Source organism: Chiloscyllium punctatum, chromosome 1 (genome assembly GCF_047496795.1).
Source record: "Chiloscyllium punctatum isolate Juve2018m chromosome 1, sChiPun1.3, whole genome shotgun sequence".
Taxonomy (NCBI): Eukaryota; Metazoa; Chordata; class Chondrichthyes; order Orectolobiformes; family Hemiscylliidae; genus Chiloscyllium; species Chiloscyllium punctatum.
This window is the reverse complement of record NC_092739.1, coordinates 167,983,347-168,001,579: the sequence shown is the minus strand read 5'-3', so window position 1 is coordinate 168,001,579 and position 18,233 is coordinate 167,983,347. Positions and strand designations below refer to the sequence as shown.

General features: G+C 45.1%; 1 protein-coding gene and 1 pseudogene across 4 annotated transcripts in view; one reads left to right on the top strand and one right to left on the bottom strand.

Moving 5' to 3' along the window:
- fbxo41 (F-box protein 41) overlaps positions 1–18,233 on the top strand; it is a 548,611-nt gene that overhangs the window by 474,798 nt on the left and 55,580 nt on the right. The window lies entirely within an intron of this gene.
- LOC140483023 (U2 spliceosomal RNA) lies at positions 6,591–6,759 on the bottom strand (annotated as a pseudogene).

Here is an 18,233-nt window from a genome sequence, read left to right as displayed (position 1 = left end):
CGTATAATTTTTCAGAATTATCTAGATGTACACTTGCATTGCCAAGCCATATGAGGCAATGGGCCAAGTGCTGGAAAATGGGATTAGAATAGTTAGGTGTTTTCTTTTCAAGGGCACAGACTCAATGGGCTGAAGAGACATACACAGAACATAGAACTCAGAACTTTGCAGCGCAGTACAGGCCCTTCAGTCCTCAATATTGCACCGACCTGTGAAATTAATCTGATGCCCATCTAACCTATACCGTTCCATTACTATCCATATATATGTGCAATGCTCATCTAAATGCCCTTAACGTCATTGAGTCTACTACTGTTGCAGGCAGGCCGGTCCACGCCCTTACTACTCTCTGAGTAAAGAAACTACTAGAGTCATAGAGATGTACAGCATGAAAATAGACCCTTCGGTCCAACCCGTCCATGCCAACCAGATATCACAACACAATCTAGTCCCACCTGCCACCACCTGGCCCATATCTTTCCAAATCCTTCCTATTCATATACCCCTCCAAATGCCTCTTAAATGTTGCAATTGTACCAGTCTCCACCACATACTCTGGCAGCTCATTCTATACACGCATCACCCTCTGCATGGAAAGGTTGCCCCTTAGGTCTCTTTTATATCTTTCCCCTCTCAACCTAAACCTATGCCCTCTAGTTCTGGACTTCACCACCCCAGGGAAAAGACTTTGTCTGTTTATCCTACCCATGCCCCTCATAATTTTGTAAACCTCTATAAGGTCATCCCTCAGCTTCCGACGCTCCAGAGAAAACAGCCCCAACCTGTTCAGCCTATCCCTGTAGCTCAGATCCTCCAACCCTGGCAACATCCTTGTAAATCTTTTCTGAACCCTTTCAGGTTTCACAACATCTTTCCGATAGGAAGGAGACCAGAATTGCACGCAATATTCCAACAGTGGCCTGACCAATGTCCTGTACAGCCGCAACATACCTACCAGCCCTTCCTTTCACCCTGACAGGAATATACTTTCTCTGGATTCCTGTTATCTCATTTCTGAAGGCTTCCCCTTTTCCAGCCGTTCCTTTACCTGTGAACATCTGCCTCCAATCAGCTTTCGAAAGTTGTTGCCTAATACCATGAAAATTGGCCTTTCTCCAATTTAGAACTTCAACTTTTAGATCTGGTCTATCCTTTTCCTTCACTATTTTAAAACGAATAGAATTATGATCGTTGGCTCCAAAGTGCTCCCCCACTGACACCTCAGTCACCTGCCCAGCCTTGTTTCCCAAGAGTAGGTCAAGTTTTGCACCTTCCCTAGTAGGTACATCCACATACTGAATCAGAAAATTGTCTTATACACATTTAAGAAATTCCTCTCCATCTAAACCTTTAACACCATGGCAGTCCCAGTCGATGTTTGGAAAGTTAAAATCCCCGAGCACAACTACCCTATTATACAAAATTCCATGCAAGGACTGCCACAAACACTACTTAGGACAAACAGGAAGAAAGTTAGCCACCAGAATACACGAACACCAGCTAGCCACAAAAAGACACGACCCTCTCTCCCTCGTAGCCCTACACACGGATGAAAAGCACCACCATTTCGACTGGGACAACACATCTATCCTGGGACAGGCTAAGCAAAGACATGCCAGAGAATTCCTAGAGGCCTGGCACTCCAACCACAACGCCATAAACAAACACATAGATCTAGATGCCATCTATCAACCCCTCAGAAAATGAACAGGAAATGACATCACCACAAACCCCAGGAACCCCATCCAGGAGAAAGATATAAATAGAAAGCAGGAGACAACAGCTTCACTCCACTTGGAGGTCACCACTGATGATGTTACCTAGCCAGGTAATGATACGTCTGGATATCAAACCTACAGCTCAGCAAGCAAACCTACACCCTAAACTACCCTGTTATTCTTATCACCCCTCAATTTAAAGCTATGTCCCCTCGTGTTACCCTTCACCATCTGAGGAAAAAGACTCTCACTGTCCACCCTATCTCACTCGCTGATTATCTTCTATGTCTCAATTAAGTCACCTCTCAACTTTCTTCTCTCCAACAAAAACATCCTCAGTTCCCTCAACCTTTCCTTGTAAGACCTTCCTTCCATACAAGGCAACATCCTAGTAAATTTCCTCTGAACCCTCGTCCAAACCCTTATCAATGTCTTGGACAGCTGATGCATGACCTCATGGCTCCGAAACGCAATCCCCCTACCAATAAACGCCAACACACCATACGCCTTCTTAACAACCCTATCAAACTGGGTCACAACTTTCAGGGATTTACACACCTGGACACTGAGATCTCTCTGTTCATCTACACTTTCAACATTTTTACCATTAGCCCAGTACTCTGCATTCCTGTTGCTTCTTCTGAAGTGAACCTTCCGCATTAAACTCCATTCGCCACCTCTCAGCCCAGCTCTGCAGCTTATCGATGTCCCTCTGTAACCCACAACATCCTTCGGCACTATCCACAACTCTGTCTACCTTTGTGTCATCCACAAATTTACTAACCCATCCTTCTCCATCCACATCCGGATCATTTATAAAAATGACGAACAGCAGTGGCCCCAAAACAGATCCTTGTGGCACACCACTGGTAATTGAGCTCCAGGACGAACATTTCACATCCGCCACCACCCTCTGATTTCTTTCAGCTCACCAATTTTTAATCGAAACTGTTGCCCTTTTCCATTGTGAATACTGACAAAAAGCGCTTCCCCTATGTCCTCAGATTCCACACACAACTTCCCACTACTATCTTTGATGGGCCCTAATCTTAGTCTAATCATTCTTTTCTTCTTGATATATCAATGGAAAGCCATAGGATTTTCCTTGATCCGATCTGCGAACAACTTCTCATGACCCCTCCTGGCTCCTCTTACCCTCTCCTTTGATCTTTTCTGTCTAACTTATGACCCCCAATCCCCGGAACTGAGCCTTCACACCTCATCCTCACATAAGCCTTCTTCTTCCTCTTGACAAGAGCTACAACTTCTTTAGTAAACCATGGCTCTCTCTCTCGACAACCACCTCCCTGCCTGATAGGTATATACTTATCAAGGACCCACAGTAGCTGTTCCTTGAATAAGCTCCACATTTCAAGTGTGTCCATCTCCTGCAGTTTCCTTCCCCATCCGATGCATCCTAAATCTTGCTGAATCGCATCATAATTGCCTTTCCTCCAATTATACCTCTTTCCCTGCAGTATGTACCTATCCTGCCCATTGCTATTGTGAACGTAACTGAACTGTGGTCACTATCTCCAAAGAGACCTCTTCCCTGTGCGGGAGAACATTGTGACTCTCTGACAAGTTTAGATTTGACACTGTTAGACTGATGCATGCAAATTCAACACCATTACTTTTACAAATACTAAAGTGAAATGTGTCTGTTTTTCAGTAAGTCTGTACTCACCAGATTATGTCAGACCAACATTGTTGAGTTTGGTGCAATTTTGGCGAGTGGCTGAAGATCGAGGGCAGTCTGACAGAAGTGTCTCATTGTCCGTCCACTCAGAGACCTCAGTCCCCATGAGCACACTACTGCCTTGACACAGGCACTGTGACTCCACAGTGGAGCTGAGCATGGACCACGGTGGTGTTTTCCAAATCCTAGGGAAGACCATACACTGTTTTCCAGCTGTCACTGAACTGTCTCCTGTCTGCCAGAGCTTTTGAGAATTTTTAGGTACTAACAGGGAAGTTCTGTGCTCTGAAAAAATAAGCATTGAATCATAACAATTCACAACAATAACTCACATTATTTACTGAGGAGCATTTATCTGATTAATCGCAAATCTGGCATACCCAAATATAAATTGGCCCATTAAATCCTCATTTAAAGCTACCCCCAGAATCTTGACCCTTACCTGTTCCTGGAGAGAGTGACCTACAGCCTGCAGCCAAATGACACATAGTGCTTCCAGCAACCAACACAATGTCAAACATAGTCATTCATTATTCTGTCTGAATGTGACATAATTCAGAAAAACCAGCATGAATGTCCTATGGCAATTAGTGCTCGTTATTGGGGAGGAGATGCCCTAGTGATATTATTGCTAGACTGATTTGGAGATGCCAGTGTTGGACTGGGGAGTACATGAACCACCTGATGAAGGAGCGGCACTCCGAAAGCTACTGTGCTTCCAATTAAACCTGTTGGACTATAACCTGGTGTTGTGTGATTTTTAACTATTGCTTGACTGTTAATCCAGAGACCCAGGTAATATCCCAGGTCCCTGACTTTAATCTGACCATGGCAGATGGTAGAATTTGAATCCAATGAAAATAGAGTCATAGAGATGTACAGCATGGAAACAACCCGTCCATGCCGACCAGATATCCCAACCCAATCTAGTCCCACCTGCCAGCACCCGGCCCATATCCCTCCAAACCCTTCCTATTCATAAATCCATCCAAATGCCTCTTAAATGTTGCAATTGTACCAGCCTCCACCACATCCTCTGGCAGCTCATTCCATACACGCACCACCCTCTGCGTGAAAAAGTTGCCCCTTAGGTGTCTTTTATATCTTTCCCCTCTCACCCTCTCATGCCTCTATAAGGTCACCCCTCAGCCTCCGACGCTCGAGGGAAAACAGCCCTAGTCTATTCAATCTCTCCTTGTAGCTCAAATCCTCCAACCCTGGCAACATCCTTGTAAATCTTTTCTGAACCCTTTCAAGTTTCACAACATATTTCCGATAGGAAGGAGACCAAAATTGCATGCAATATTCCAACAGTGGCCTGACCAATGTTCTGTACAGCCGCAACATGACCTCCCAACTCCTATACCAATACTCTGACCAATAAAGGAAAGCATACCAAACGCCTTCTTCACGATCATATCGACCTGCGTCTCCACTTTCAAGGAGCTGTGAACCTGCACGCCATGGTCTCTTTGTTCAGCAACACTCCCTGGGACCTTACAATTAAGTGTATAAGTCCTGCTAAGATTTGTTTTCCCAAAATGCAGAATTAAGAGAAAATCTAGAAGTAAGAGTCTGTCAATGATCATGAATCCATTGTTGGGGAAAACATATTTTGTTCACTAACGTCCTTCAGGGGAGGCAACTGCCATCCTGACCTGGACTGGTCTACATGTGACTCCAGACCCACAACAAGCTGCTTGGCTTTCACCTGCCTCTGGGCAATTAGGAATGGGAAATAAATGCTGGCCTGTGCCTTCATCTCATGACTAAAAACAAATTGATTTTGTTTACATTTTCGATGTTAAGGAGGGAGAGTACATCAGGTTAGTGTAGTTGATGAGTGAACATGGATTTCATAATTCCAGATTCCAGCATCCGCAGTAATTTGCTTTTATACTTTTATGGATTTCATAATGACTGACAATTTGAACATCAGAAATCTCCAAAATTACGGAATCAAACAGAGTGGTCACATGATTTTAAACTAGATCAGGAAAAGGAAACAAACAGAAGTGTTAAACAGACTAGGTGCTCTTGAGTTAATACCTTCAAATCCCACCCTGAAGTCCCGTTTGATTCACTGATGGCCCTGAGGAATGGGAATCTGCGTTTTTACCGGGGTGAATCCAGCCTCTCAGTGTCGTGCTTGATAAAGTCTCAGACCCATTGTTAAAGCAATGCAACAGTTTATTTGAGCTTAAAACTCCAGGATCCTGGACAAGTTAGAAAGGAAGGAATATTGATATGCTGTAAATAATTAATGAATTATTGTAAGATTATTATTGCATCCCTTTCTGAATTTCGACAGTACCTGTTTCGGATCTTTCTGCAAACACAACAGGAGGTTTTTACCTGAACAGAAGAACCGGTGATTCCAGGAGTGTAGGCCCAGGAGACAGGACCATTCGGAGGCTGATGCTCCATCGAGTGGATCCATCCACAGGGTCCAGAGGTTAATCCAGAGAGAGAGCTGTGTCCGGGGAAGCCCAGCAGACACCAACACTAACAGCCGCCAGGATGACACTGAGATCCGGCACCCCATAGTCTGACCCGATCCCACAGAGCATTTACTCTGAAACAGCAGGTCGGAGGTCACAGTCCAGAGTGTGATGCTGGAAAATCACAGCACCCCAGGGTGTAAAATCTTCATCACTGGAGATCACTTTAGGGCTTATGCCCGAAACGACAGTTTCCCTGCTCCTCAGAAGCTGCCTGACCTGTTCTTTACCAGCGCCACTCTAATCTTGACACAAAGGGCTGACAATGGAAACATCCAATTGAGCACCACGCCCAACAACTGAATAAACCTCCTCCCGCCTTGGCTTTGTTTCAAAATATTAACATGTTGTTAACATAATGTCCTTGGAGGAGGGGGTAGGGAGACGGATAGATTTGCACCAGCACCAAGCTAGATTCTGAATAACCGTCACTGGGTTTGAAACATTGCTTTGTTTGTGCAGATGCTGCCAGATCTGCTGAGTTTCTCCAGCAATTTGTGGTTTTTTGTGCGCACGTGGTAGGTATGTTTTGTGCAAAATTTGGGGATTGAGTTGCAGACCGACGCAAAGAGAAATGAAGCAGCTTACAAACTTTAAAAAGAAATTGCGGTTCACACACGCAGGCAAAGCACCAAAAACCTGAGCTATATACATGTTCTTAAATTTATAGATGAGGGGTGCACCGTTCCCAGAGGTACTGCAATACCAGGTCGATGCATGGAGTGGACGGAGCAAGCCCCTATTCCATCTCCTAGCTCCAAAAATCAATTTAATATATGCTCCCCAGATAAGGAACGTATCAGATATTAAACTGATAATAGAATTCTTTTATCTCAAAAATCCACTTTGTTCATAAAATCATTTATAAGTACATACAGAGGTTCTAAATTTGTTCTGCACATTCTTTGCAGTTAAAAACAAATGACTCATTCCTCAAAGCATCCGTGCTGTTGCAAAAACAAAGGTATTTCCTACTCATACAGGAAACAATTTATGTTCATTTCAATGCAACAAGAGTCTGCTAACTGAACAGACCCTCAGGGCGGTTTTTCCCCACTGCATCTTGTTAGTAGCTGCCCTTGTCCCAAGCTTTAGTTTGTCCCTCTTGATGTTGTTTTGAACTTTGGAAAGCACCAGTTTGCCACACTCGGTCAAGGTCAGCTCCTTATCACTGGAAAACCAACAAGTTTCAGAGAGACTACAAAGCAAGTCGATGGTTTGCCAGGCAGTGCATAGGTGTTCTGCTAAATGATTTTTTAACTGTCTGCTCAGGAAACCATCCACAGGATTAACCCTCTCAACATGCTACGTGCTGAACCCTGCCTGATGGACTTGTGCTCAAGACTGTTTTTGAGAAAGAGGAAGAGGAGAAGAGCAGTAGTCATTGGGGATTCGATAGTTAGGGGGACAGATAGGAGGTTCTGTGGGACGAGAGAGACTCACGGTTGGTGTGCTGCCTCCCGGGTGCCAGGGTCCGTGATGTCTCTGATCATATTTTTGACATCCTTCAGGGGGAGGGAGAGCAGCCCCAAGTCGTGGTCCACATTGGCACCAACAACATAGGTCAGAAGAGAGATGGGGACTTGAGGCAGAAATTCAGAGAGCTAGGATGGAAGCTTAGAGCTAGGACAAACAGTTGTTTTCTCTGGCTTGCTGCCCGTGCCACGTGCTAGTGAGGTGAGGAATAGGGAGAGAAAGGAGTTGAACACGTGGCTGCAGGGATGGTGCAGGAGGGAGGGTTTCGGGTTTTTGGATAATTGGAGCTCTTTCTGGGGTATATGGGACCTCTACAAACAGGATAGTCTTCATCTAAACCAGAGGGATACCAATATCCTGGGTGGGAAATTCGATAAAGTTATTAAGGTGGATTTAAACTAACACAGCAGGGGGATGGGAACCAAAATTGTAGGACAGGTACAGAAGAGGATGAGAGTAGGGAGTTCCAAAATCAAGTATCTGACACTGGCAAGCAAGAACCTGGTTTGAAGTGTGTGTACTTCAACGTGAGGAGCATCTGAAATAAAGTGAGTGAACTGGCAATGTGGGTTGGTACCTGGGACTTCGATGTTGTGGCCATTATGGAGACATGGATAGAGCAGGGACAGGAATGGCTCTTGCCGGTTCCGGGATTCAGATGTTTCAGAAAGAACAGAGAAGATGGTAAAAGAGGTGGAGGTGTGGCATTGTTGATCAGGGACAATATTACAGTTGTAGAAAGGATGTTTGGGGACTCGTTAACTGAGGGAGTATGGGCTGAGGTTAGAAACAGGAAAAGAGAAGTCACCACGCTGGGAGTTTTCTATAAGCCTCCAAATAGTCCCAGAGATGTAGAGGAAAGGATAGCAAAGATGATTCTCCATAGGAGTGAGAGAGACAGGGTAGTTGTCATGGGGGACTTCAACTATCCAAATATTGAGGGGATCACTACAATACGAATACTATAGATGGATCAGTTTTTGTCCAGTGTGCAGGAGAACTTCCTGACACAGTATGTAGACAGGCCTACAAGGGGCGAAGCCACGTTAGATTTAGTACTGGGTAACGAGCCTGGCCAGGTGTTAGATTTGGAAGTAGGTGAGCTTTTTGGAGACAGCGATCACAATTCTGTCAGGTTTACTTTAGTGATGTAAAGGGATAGGTGTACTCCACAGAGCAAGAGTTACAGCTGGGGGAAGGGAAATTACGATGCAATTAGGAAAGATTTAGGAAGCGTAGAATGGGGAAGGAAACCGCAGCGGATGAGCACATTAAAAATGTGGAGCTTATTCAAGGAAAAGCTCCTGTGTGTCCTAGATAAGTATGTACCTGTCTGGCAGGGAGGAAGACATAGAACGCGCGAGCCGTAGTTTACCAAGGAAGTGGAATCCCTGGTCAAGAAGAAAAAGAAGGCTTATGTTAAGACAAAATGTGAAAACTCAGTTAGGGCGCTTGAGGGTTACAAGGAATCAGGAAAAACCGAAAAAGAGAGCTCAAAAGAGCCAGGAGGAGACATAAGAAGTTGTTGGCTGGTAGGATCAGAGTCAACCCATAGGTATGTCATGAATTAAAGAATGATGAGAATTAAATTAGGGCAAATCAAGGATAATAGTGGGAAGTTGTGTGTGGAGTCAGAGGAGATAGGGGAAGCACTAAATAAATATTTTTCGACAGTGTTCACTATAGAAAATGAAAATGTTGGTGAGGAAGACACAGAGATACTTGCATCTAGACTAGAAGAGATTGAGGTTCACAAGGAAGAGGTATTAGAAATACTGCAGAGTGTGAAAATAGACAAGTCCCCTGGGCCAGGTGGGATCTATCCTGGGATCCTCTGGGAATCAAGGGAAGGGATTGCCGAGCCTTTGGCATTGATCTTCAAATCATCATTGTCTACAGGAATAGTGCCTGAGGACTGGAGGATAGCAAATGTAGTTCCCTTGTTCAAAAAGGGTCGTAGAGACAACCATGGTAACTACAGACCAGTGAGTCTCACTTCAGTTGTTGGTAAAGTGTTGGAAAAGATTATAAGAGATAGGATTTATAACCATCTAGAAAAGAATAATCTGATCAAGGACAGTCAGCACGGTTTTGTGAAGGGGAGGTTATACCTAACGAATCTTATTGACTTTTTTGACAAAGTGACCAAACAGGTAGATGAGAGTAAACCAGTTGATGTGGTGTATATGGATTTCAGCAAGGCATTCGATAAGGTTCCCCACAGTAGGCTATTATACAAAATGCGGAGGAATGGGATTGTGGCAGACATAGCAGTTTGGATCAGTAATTAGCTTGCTGAAAGAAAACTGAAGGGTTGTAGTTGATGGAACATGTGCATCTTGGTGTCCAGTTACGAACAGCGTACCGCAAGGGTTGGTGTTGGGTCCACTGCTGTACATCATTTTTATAAATGACCTGGATGAGGGCTTAGAAGGGTGGGTTAGTAAATTTGCAGATGACACTAAGGTCGGTGGAGTTGTGGATAGTGACGAAGGATGCAGTAGGTTGCAGAGAGACATAGATAGGATGCAGAGCTGGGCTGAGAGGTGGCAAGTGGAGTTTAATGTGGACAAGTGTGAGATGAAGAAGGGCTTACGCCCGAAACGTTGATTCTCCTGCTCCTTGGATGCTTCCTGACCTGCTGCGCTTTTCTAGCAACACACTTTTCAGCTCTGATCTCCAGCATCTGCAGTCTCTGAAAGTTGCCACCCAGGTAAATAGTGCAGTGAAGAAGGCGTATGGCGTACTGGCTTTTATTGGTAGAGGAATTGAGTTCCGGAGTTCTGAGGTCATGCTGCAGTTGTATAAGACTCTGGTGCGGCCGCATCTGGAATATTGTGTGCAGTTTTGGTCGCCATACTATAGGAAGGATGTGGAGGCACTGGAACGGGTGCAGAGGAGGTTTACCAGGATGTTGCCTGGTATGGTAGGAAGATCCTATGAGGAAAGGCTGAGAGGCACTTGGGGTTGTTTTCATTGGAGAAAAGAAGGTTTAGGGGTGACTTGATAGAGGTGTACAAGATGATTAGGGGGTTAGATAGGGTTGACAGTGAGAACTTTTTTCCACGTATGGAGTCAGCTATTACAAGGGGGCATAGCTTTAAATTAAGGGGGGGTAGATATAGGACTGATGTTAGGGGTAGGTTCTTCACTCAGCGAGTCGTAAGTTCATGGAATGCCCTGCCAGTAGCAGTGGTGGACTCTCTCTCTTTATGGGTATTTAAGCGGGCATTGGATAGGTATATGGAGGATAGTGGGTTAGTGTAGGTTAGGTGGGCTCTATTCGGCGCAACATCGAGGGCCGAAGGGCCTGTACTGCGCTGTATTCTTCTATGTTCTATGTTCCTCATTTTCTCCAAGTGTGAGGTGATACATTTTGGACGGAGTAATCGGAATGCAAAGTACTAGGCTAATGGTAAGATTCTTGGGAGTGCAGATGAGCAGAGAGATCTCGGTGTTCATGTACACAGATCCCTGAAAGTTGCCACCCAGATTGACAGGATTGTTAAGAAGGCATACAGTGTTTTGGCCTTTATTAATAAAGGGATTGAGTTCTGGAACCAGGAGGTTTTGCTGCAGCTGTACACACTTGGAGTATTGTGTACAGTTCTGGTCACTGCATTATAAGAAGGATATGGAAACTTTGGAAAGGGTGCAGAGGAGATTTACTAGGATGTTGCCTGGTATGGAAGGAACGTCTTACGAGGAAAGGCTAAGGGCCTTGAGGCTGTTCTCGTTAGAGAGAAAAAGATTGAGAGGTAACTTAATAGAGACATACAAGATAATCAGTGGGTTAGATAGGGTGGACAGGGAGAGCCTTTTTCTAAGTATGGGGACGGCAAACACGAGGGGACACAGCTTTAAAGTGAGGGGAGATAGGTATAAGACAGATGTCAGAGGTAGTTTCTTTCCTCAGAGGGTAGTAAGGGTATGGAATGCTTTGCCTGCAATGATAGTAGATTCGCCAACTTTAAGTGCATTTAAGTCGTCATTGGACAGGCATATGGGCGTACATGGAATAGTGTAGGTGGGATGGGCATCAGATTAGTATGACAGGACGGCGCAACATCGAGGGCCGAAGGGCCTGTACTGCACTGTAATGTTCTACGTACAGAGGGGACGTCAGAGGAGGGTTCTTTATGCAGAGAGTTGTGAATGCATGGAATGCGTTGCCAGCGGTGGTGGTAGAAGCAGAGTCATTGGAGACATTTAAGTTACTGCTGGACATGCACATGGATAGCAGTGAAATGAGGGGGGCATATATTATTATATTTTATATTAGGATTAATCCTCAGCACAATATCGTGGGCCAAAGGGCCTGTCCTGCACTGTATTGTTCTATGTTCTGTGTGCTAATATGACATTGCTGCTGCCTTGAGTTACCTTGTATCCTGAGGCCAGTTCAAACTTGTTGCAGATGCTCATGAGTCTGCTCTTGGAGGCACAGTACTTATATGGCCAGCAGTGTTCACTTCCGTTTCTGATCAATGGTAACCCTGGGATAGTGATTGGGAGGTGGGCTTCAATGATGCTGAGTCAAAGGAAGTGGTGCTGAAAAAGCACAGACGGTCAGGCAGCATCCAAGGAGCAGGAAAATCGACGTGTTGAGTATTAGCTCTTCATCAGCTTATGCTTGATTCTCCTACTCCCCGGATGCTGCCTGACCAGCTATTCCAGCACCACACTCTTCGACTCTGATCTCCAGCATCTGCAGTCTTCACTTTCACCCCCTTTAATGATGCAACCATCAAATGCCAAACGTCAACACATTGTCTCTTGTTCAAAGATGGTCATGGCCTGGCACATGTGTGGGACAAATGCTACTTGTCACTTGTCATCACAAATCTAGGGCTATTGTTCAGGTCTTGCTGTCTTTGGACATGCACTACTCCAGTACCTGAGGATTCGGGAAAGGTGCTGAACAACGTGCAGTCATTGGTGGTCTTTGGAGATAGCACTTTCCTGGGTGGCAACATCAGTGTGCCTTGAGACATAGAGTCACATAACATGGAAACAGACCCTTCGGCCCAACTTGTCCATGCTGTCCAGATTTCTTAAAATGAACTAGAGTCATAGAGTCCTACAGCACGGAGACATGTCTTTTGGCCCAAATTAGTCTATGCTGACCAAAATGTCTACCCTTCATAATCTCATTTCCTTGCACTTGGCCCATATTCCTCGAAAAGAAAGGGAGGACTGCAGATGCTGGAGATCAGAGCTGAAAATGTGTTGCTGGAAAAGATTCCTGAAGAAGGGCTCATGCCCGAAACGTCGATTCTCCTGCTCCTTGGATGCTGCCTGACCTGCTGCGCTTTTCCAGCAACACATTTTCAGCCATATTCCTCTAAGCCTATGCTAACTATGTAGCTGTCGAAATTCCTTCTAAATGTTGTAATTGTACTGACCCGTACTACTTCCTCTAGCAGTTTGCTCAATATACATACACCCTTTATCTATTGCCCCTCATTATTTTATAAACCTCGACCATGTCACCCCTACATCTCTGCCAATTCAGCCTCTCCTTATAACTCAAACACTCCAGTCTCGGTAGCACCTTTGCAAATCTGTTTTGCACCCTTTCCAGTTTAATAACATCCTTCCTATTGCAAGGTGACCAGAATTGTAAATAGTATTCCAAATGTGGCCTCACCAAACATGACTTCACAACTCCTGTACTCAATGCTCTCACCGATGAAGACAAGTATACCGAATGCACCACCCTGTCTCCCTGACGCCACTTTCAAACAATTATGTACCTAGACCCCTTGGTCTCCCTGTTTGAGAACACTCCCCAAGAGCCCTTCCATTAACTGTGTAAGTCTTGCCCTGGTTGTCTTACCAAAATGCAATACCTCGCATTTATCTGAATTAAATTCCGTCTGCCATTCCTCAGCCCACTGGCCCAGTTGAATAAGATCCCGTTGTACTCTTAGATAAATATCTTCACTGTCCACTATACTCCAATTTTGCTGTCATCCGCAAACTTACCAATCATGCCTCCTGTATTTTTATCCAAATAATTTATATAAATAATGATCAACAGTGGACCCAGCACCGATCTTTGCAGCACACCGCTGGTCACAGGCCTCCAGTTGGAACAACTCTCTATCACCATTCTCTTTCTCGCACTGTCAAGACAATTTTGTATCTAACTAGCTAGCCCTCCCTGAATTCCTTGTGATCTAACCCAACTTAACCATCTTCCATGCGGAACCTTCTGAAGGCCGTGCTAAAGTCCATGGCAACATAAATGTGTCTGCTATTGCATGGGAATCAACAGGGGACAAAGTCTGATATAGGAGAAAATTTGAAATAGCAGAATCTGAATCTGAATAAGTGCATACATGAGTCAATGCATTGAAATTGAGGAAAGCAAATTTTGAGGAACAGCATTGAATCCCTAACGAGCAACAGTAGGCTAACTGGAAAGAGCAAATTAATGCAAAAGCTGGAATGTGTACTGAAAACAACAAATGCTGGAGGTCAGAGTGGGTCAGACAGCACTGGCGTGCTTTGACTCTCCAAAATAATGCCCCTGTCCACCTTTTCCCTCCAACTCCACATTTGTTATGGTTAATCACCCTAACCTGCACACTGCAGGGGAATTTAGCACAGCCTATTCACCCTACCTGCATGTCCCTGAACTGTGGGGGGAGTCCCAAGCAACCACCAGAAACGCACTCAGACATGGGGAGAACATGCAAACTCCACACTAGCCCAAGGCTGAAAATGAGCTTGGGTCCCTGGTGCTGTCAGGCAGCAGTGCTACTAGTTACCTGATGAAGGAGCAGCACTCTGAAAGCTAGTACTTCAAATAAACCTGTTGGGACGATAGCTGGTGGCACAGTGGCTCAGTGGTCAGCACTGCTGCATCACAGCACCAGAGGCCTGGGTTCAATTCCCACCTCGGGTGACTGTCTCTGTGGAGTTTGCACATTCTCCCCATGTCTGTATGGTGTTTCCTCTCACAGTCCAAAATGTGTGCAGGTTAGGTGAATTGGCCATGTCAAATTCCCTGTAGTATTAGGTGAAGTGGGGGGGTGGGTCACACTTTGGCGGGTTGGTGTGGACTTGTTGGGCCAAAGGGCCTGTTTCCACACTGTAAGTAATCTAATCTAAAAAAAAATAACCTGGTGTGTATTTTTAACTTTGTCCAGCAGCAGCACCTCCACATCATAACCACTACACCAACAATGCCGCTAGTTTGAGAAGTAATGGAAAGCAATGGCAGCCAGTTGTCAAAATCTGTGTTCTTTTGAATTTTAGAACATAGAACATAGAACATAGAAAAATACAGCGCAGTACAGGCCCTTTGGCCCTCGATGTTGCACCGATCCAAGCCCACCTAACCTACACTACCCTCCATATGCCTATCCAATGCCTGTTTAAATACCCATAAAGAGGGAGAGTCCACCACTGCTACTGGCAGGGCATTCCATGAACTCACGACTCGCTGAGTAAAGAATCTACCCCTAACATCTGTCCTGTACCTACCACCCCTTAATTTAAAGCTATGCCCCCTCGTAATAGCTGACTCCATACGTGGAAAAAGGTTCTCACGGTCAACCCAATCTAAACCCCTAATCATCTTGTACACCTCTATCAAGTCACCCCTAAACCTTCTTTTCTCCAATGAAAACAGCCCCAAGTGCCTCAGCCTTTCCTCATACGATCTTCCTACCATGCCAGGCAACATCCTGGTAAACCTCCTCTGCACCCGTTCCAGTGCCTCCATATCCTTCCTAGAGTATGGCGACCAAAACTGCACACAATACTCCAGATGCGGCTGCACCAGAGTCTTATACAATTGCAACATGACCTCAGGACTCCGGAACTCAATTCCTCTACCAGTAAAAGCCAGTACGCCATATGCCTTCTTCACTGCACTATTTACCTGGGTGGCAACTTTCAGGGATCTGTGTACATGGACACCAAGATCCCTCTGCTCATCCACACTACCAAGTATCTGACCATTCGACCAGTACCCCATCTTTTTGTTACTCATACCAAAGTGAATCACCTCACACTTACCTACACTGAACTCCATTTGCCACCTTTCTGCCCAGCTCTGCAGCTTATCCATATCCCGCTATAACCTGACACATCCTTCCTCACTGTCCTGAAGAAGGGCTGATGCCCGAAACGTCGATTCTCCTCTTCCTTGGATGCTGCCTGACCGGCTGCGCTTTTCCAACAACTCATTTTCAGCTCTGATATCCAGCATCTGCAGTCCTCACTTTCTCCTCGAATATTTGGACCTATTCCTACCCTAGTCATTCTTTTATTCCTGACATACCTACAGAAAGCCTTTGGATTTTCCCTAATCCTACCAACTAAGGACTTTTCATATCCCCTCCTTGCTGCTCTTAGCTCTCTCTTCAGATCCTTCCTGGCTACCTTATAACTCTCAATCGCCCCAACTGAACCTTCACGCCTCATCTTTACACAGGCCGCCCTCTTCCCTTTAACAAGGGATTCCAATTCCTTATTAAACCACGGCTCCCTCACACGACCCTTTCCTCCCTGCCTGACAGGTACATATTTATCAAGGACACTCAATAGTTGCTCCTTGAACAAGCTCCACATATCAATTGCGCCCTTGCCTTGAAGCCTACTTTTCCAAGCCACGCATCCCAAGTCGTGCCTCACTGCATCATAATTTCCCTGCCCCCAGCTATAACTCTTGCCCTGCAGTGCACACTTATCCCTCTCCATCACTAGAGTAAAAGTCACCAAACTGTGGTCACTGTCCCCAAAGTGCTCACCTACCTCCAATTCTAACACCTGGCCTGGTTTGTTACCCAGAACCAAATCCAGTATGGCCTCACCTCTTGTTGGCCTGTCTACATATTGTGTCAGGAAACCCTCCTGCACACATTGGACAAACACCGACCCATCTAACAAACTCGAGCTATAGCTTTCCCAGTCAATATCAGGAAAGTTAAAGGCCCCCATAACAACCACCCTATTACTTTCACTCTTCTCCTGAATCATCCTCGCAATCCTTTCTTCTACGTGAGTGAGCTGCTTCTTTTACAACAATCATTTAAAAGCAACATTGAAGAAACTGGAGACATTACCAATGCAACACCAATGTGATTAGTTTAAACACTGAGAAGTCCATGCAAGCAAGTGTGAAGTTTATCCATTGAAAACAAAGACATTCGGCAGATCAGGTCTGACATTCCAACATAAAATACCACAAAACACTTCACACATCTGATTGCTGCATGTTTACACTAACCCAGGGCTATCCAGTAAGTTAAAGATATAAGCTAATAACATGATCAAAAGTAATATGACTTTCATGAATAAAGCTCCAAACTGCAGACTCTCTGTGATGTATTTGGCAAAACAGTCACCAGCTTTATTGTGTGAAAATTAATTTCTGCATTTCCAGCATCTTAATAGACTTGAATATTTCAAAACTATTTAATTGATGAAAAATCTCTGCACAATCCAGTAGGAAAGAAATAAACACATCTTTTTTGAGAAACCCAGCAGAAACTATTAAAAAATGAAAAATAACAATTCAACTCTCTCACATGGTGAACTGACTAAATTATCTTTCAAAAACTCTGATATCTGGACACAGAGCATCGGAGTCAAAGTGTGGCGCTGGAAAAGCACAGCTGGTCAGGCAGCATCCGAGGAGCAGGAGAATCGGCATTTAGGCATAAGCCCTTTGTGCCCGAAATGTTGATTCTCCTGCTCCTCGGATGCTGCCTGACCGGCTATGCTTTTCCAGCACTACACTCTCGACTCTGATCTCCAACATCTGCAGTCCTCACTTTCTCATAGAACACAGAACATCGTCAGGAAACCCTGAATAAGTTTTAGGAATGAAAAGAAATGAGAGGTTGATTGGGAACTCATTCAAAGACAGTACTAATCTGTCTTGACTGGGGAGTCTGATCCCCGCGGTGCCCAATGGAAACTGAACAGAGTGTGTCTGTTGAGACTGTGGTGCTGGAAAAGCACAGCAGATCAGGCAGCATCCGAGGAACAGGAGAATTGATGTTTTGGGCATAAGCCCTTCATCAGGATGTATTGGCCAGTTCAAGTGAAACCAGACAGATCACCAATCTGTTCCACTGTCTGTCAATAGCAAAGTGCATCCTTCTCTGTGCAGGTCTGGATCCTAAAGTTGATTGGAGTGCTAACAGTAAGCTATTAAAGTGAATAGTTCCATGTGAGTTGCACCATCAGAAATGTTAGCTCAATATATTCAAATTGTAAAACCTCCAAAGCTCCTACCGTCTGTCAAATAATTTTAGATTCAATCCATAAGTTATCATGCTTACCTGAGTGTGTGTCATCATCTTTGAACCCCACTCCTCCAACCACAACAAGAACAGAATCCCACGGTCCTCACCTTCCGCTTCACCAACATCATCCTCTGCCATTTCCGCCACCTACAAATGGACCCCACCGCCAGAGATATATTTCTTTCCCCTCCTCTATCCACTTTCCACAAAGACCATTCCCTCCACGAGTTTCTTGTCAGGTCCATGTCCTCCACCAACCTATCTTCCCCCCCTCCCAGCACCTTCCCCTGCCACCACAAGAATTGCAAATCCTGCACCCATATCTCCCCCCTCACCTCCGTCCAAGGCCCCAAAAGAGTCTTCCATCAGAGATTTACCTGTATTTCCACACATGTCATCTACTGTATCTGTTGCTCTCGGTATGATATTCTCTACGTTGAGGAGACAGGACGCCTACTCGCAGAGCACTTCAGAGAACATCTCTGGGATATCTGCACAAAGCAACCCCACTGCCCTGTGGTCGAACACTTTAACTCCCCCTCCCACTCCCCCAAGTACATGCAGGTGCTAG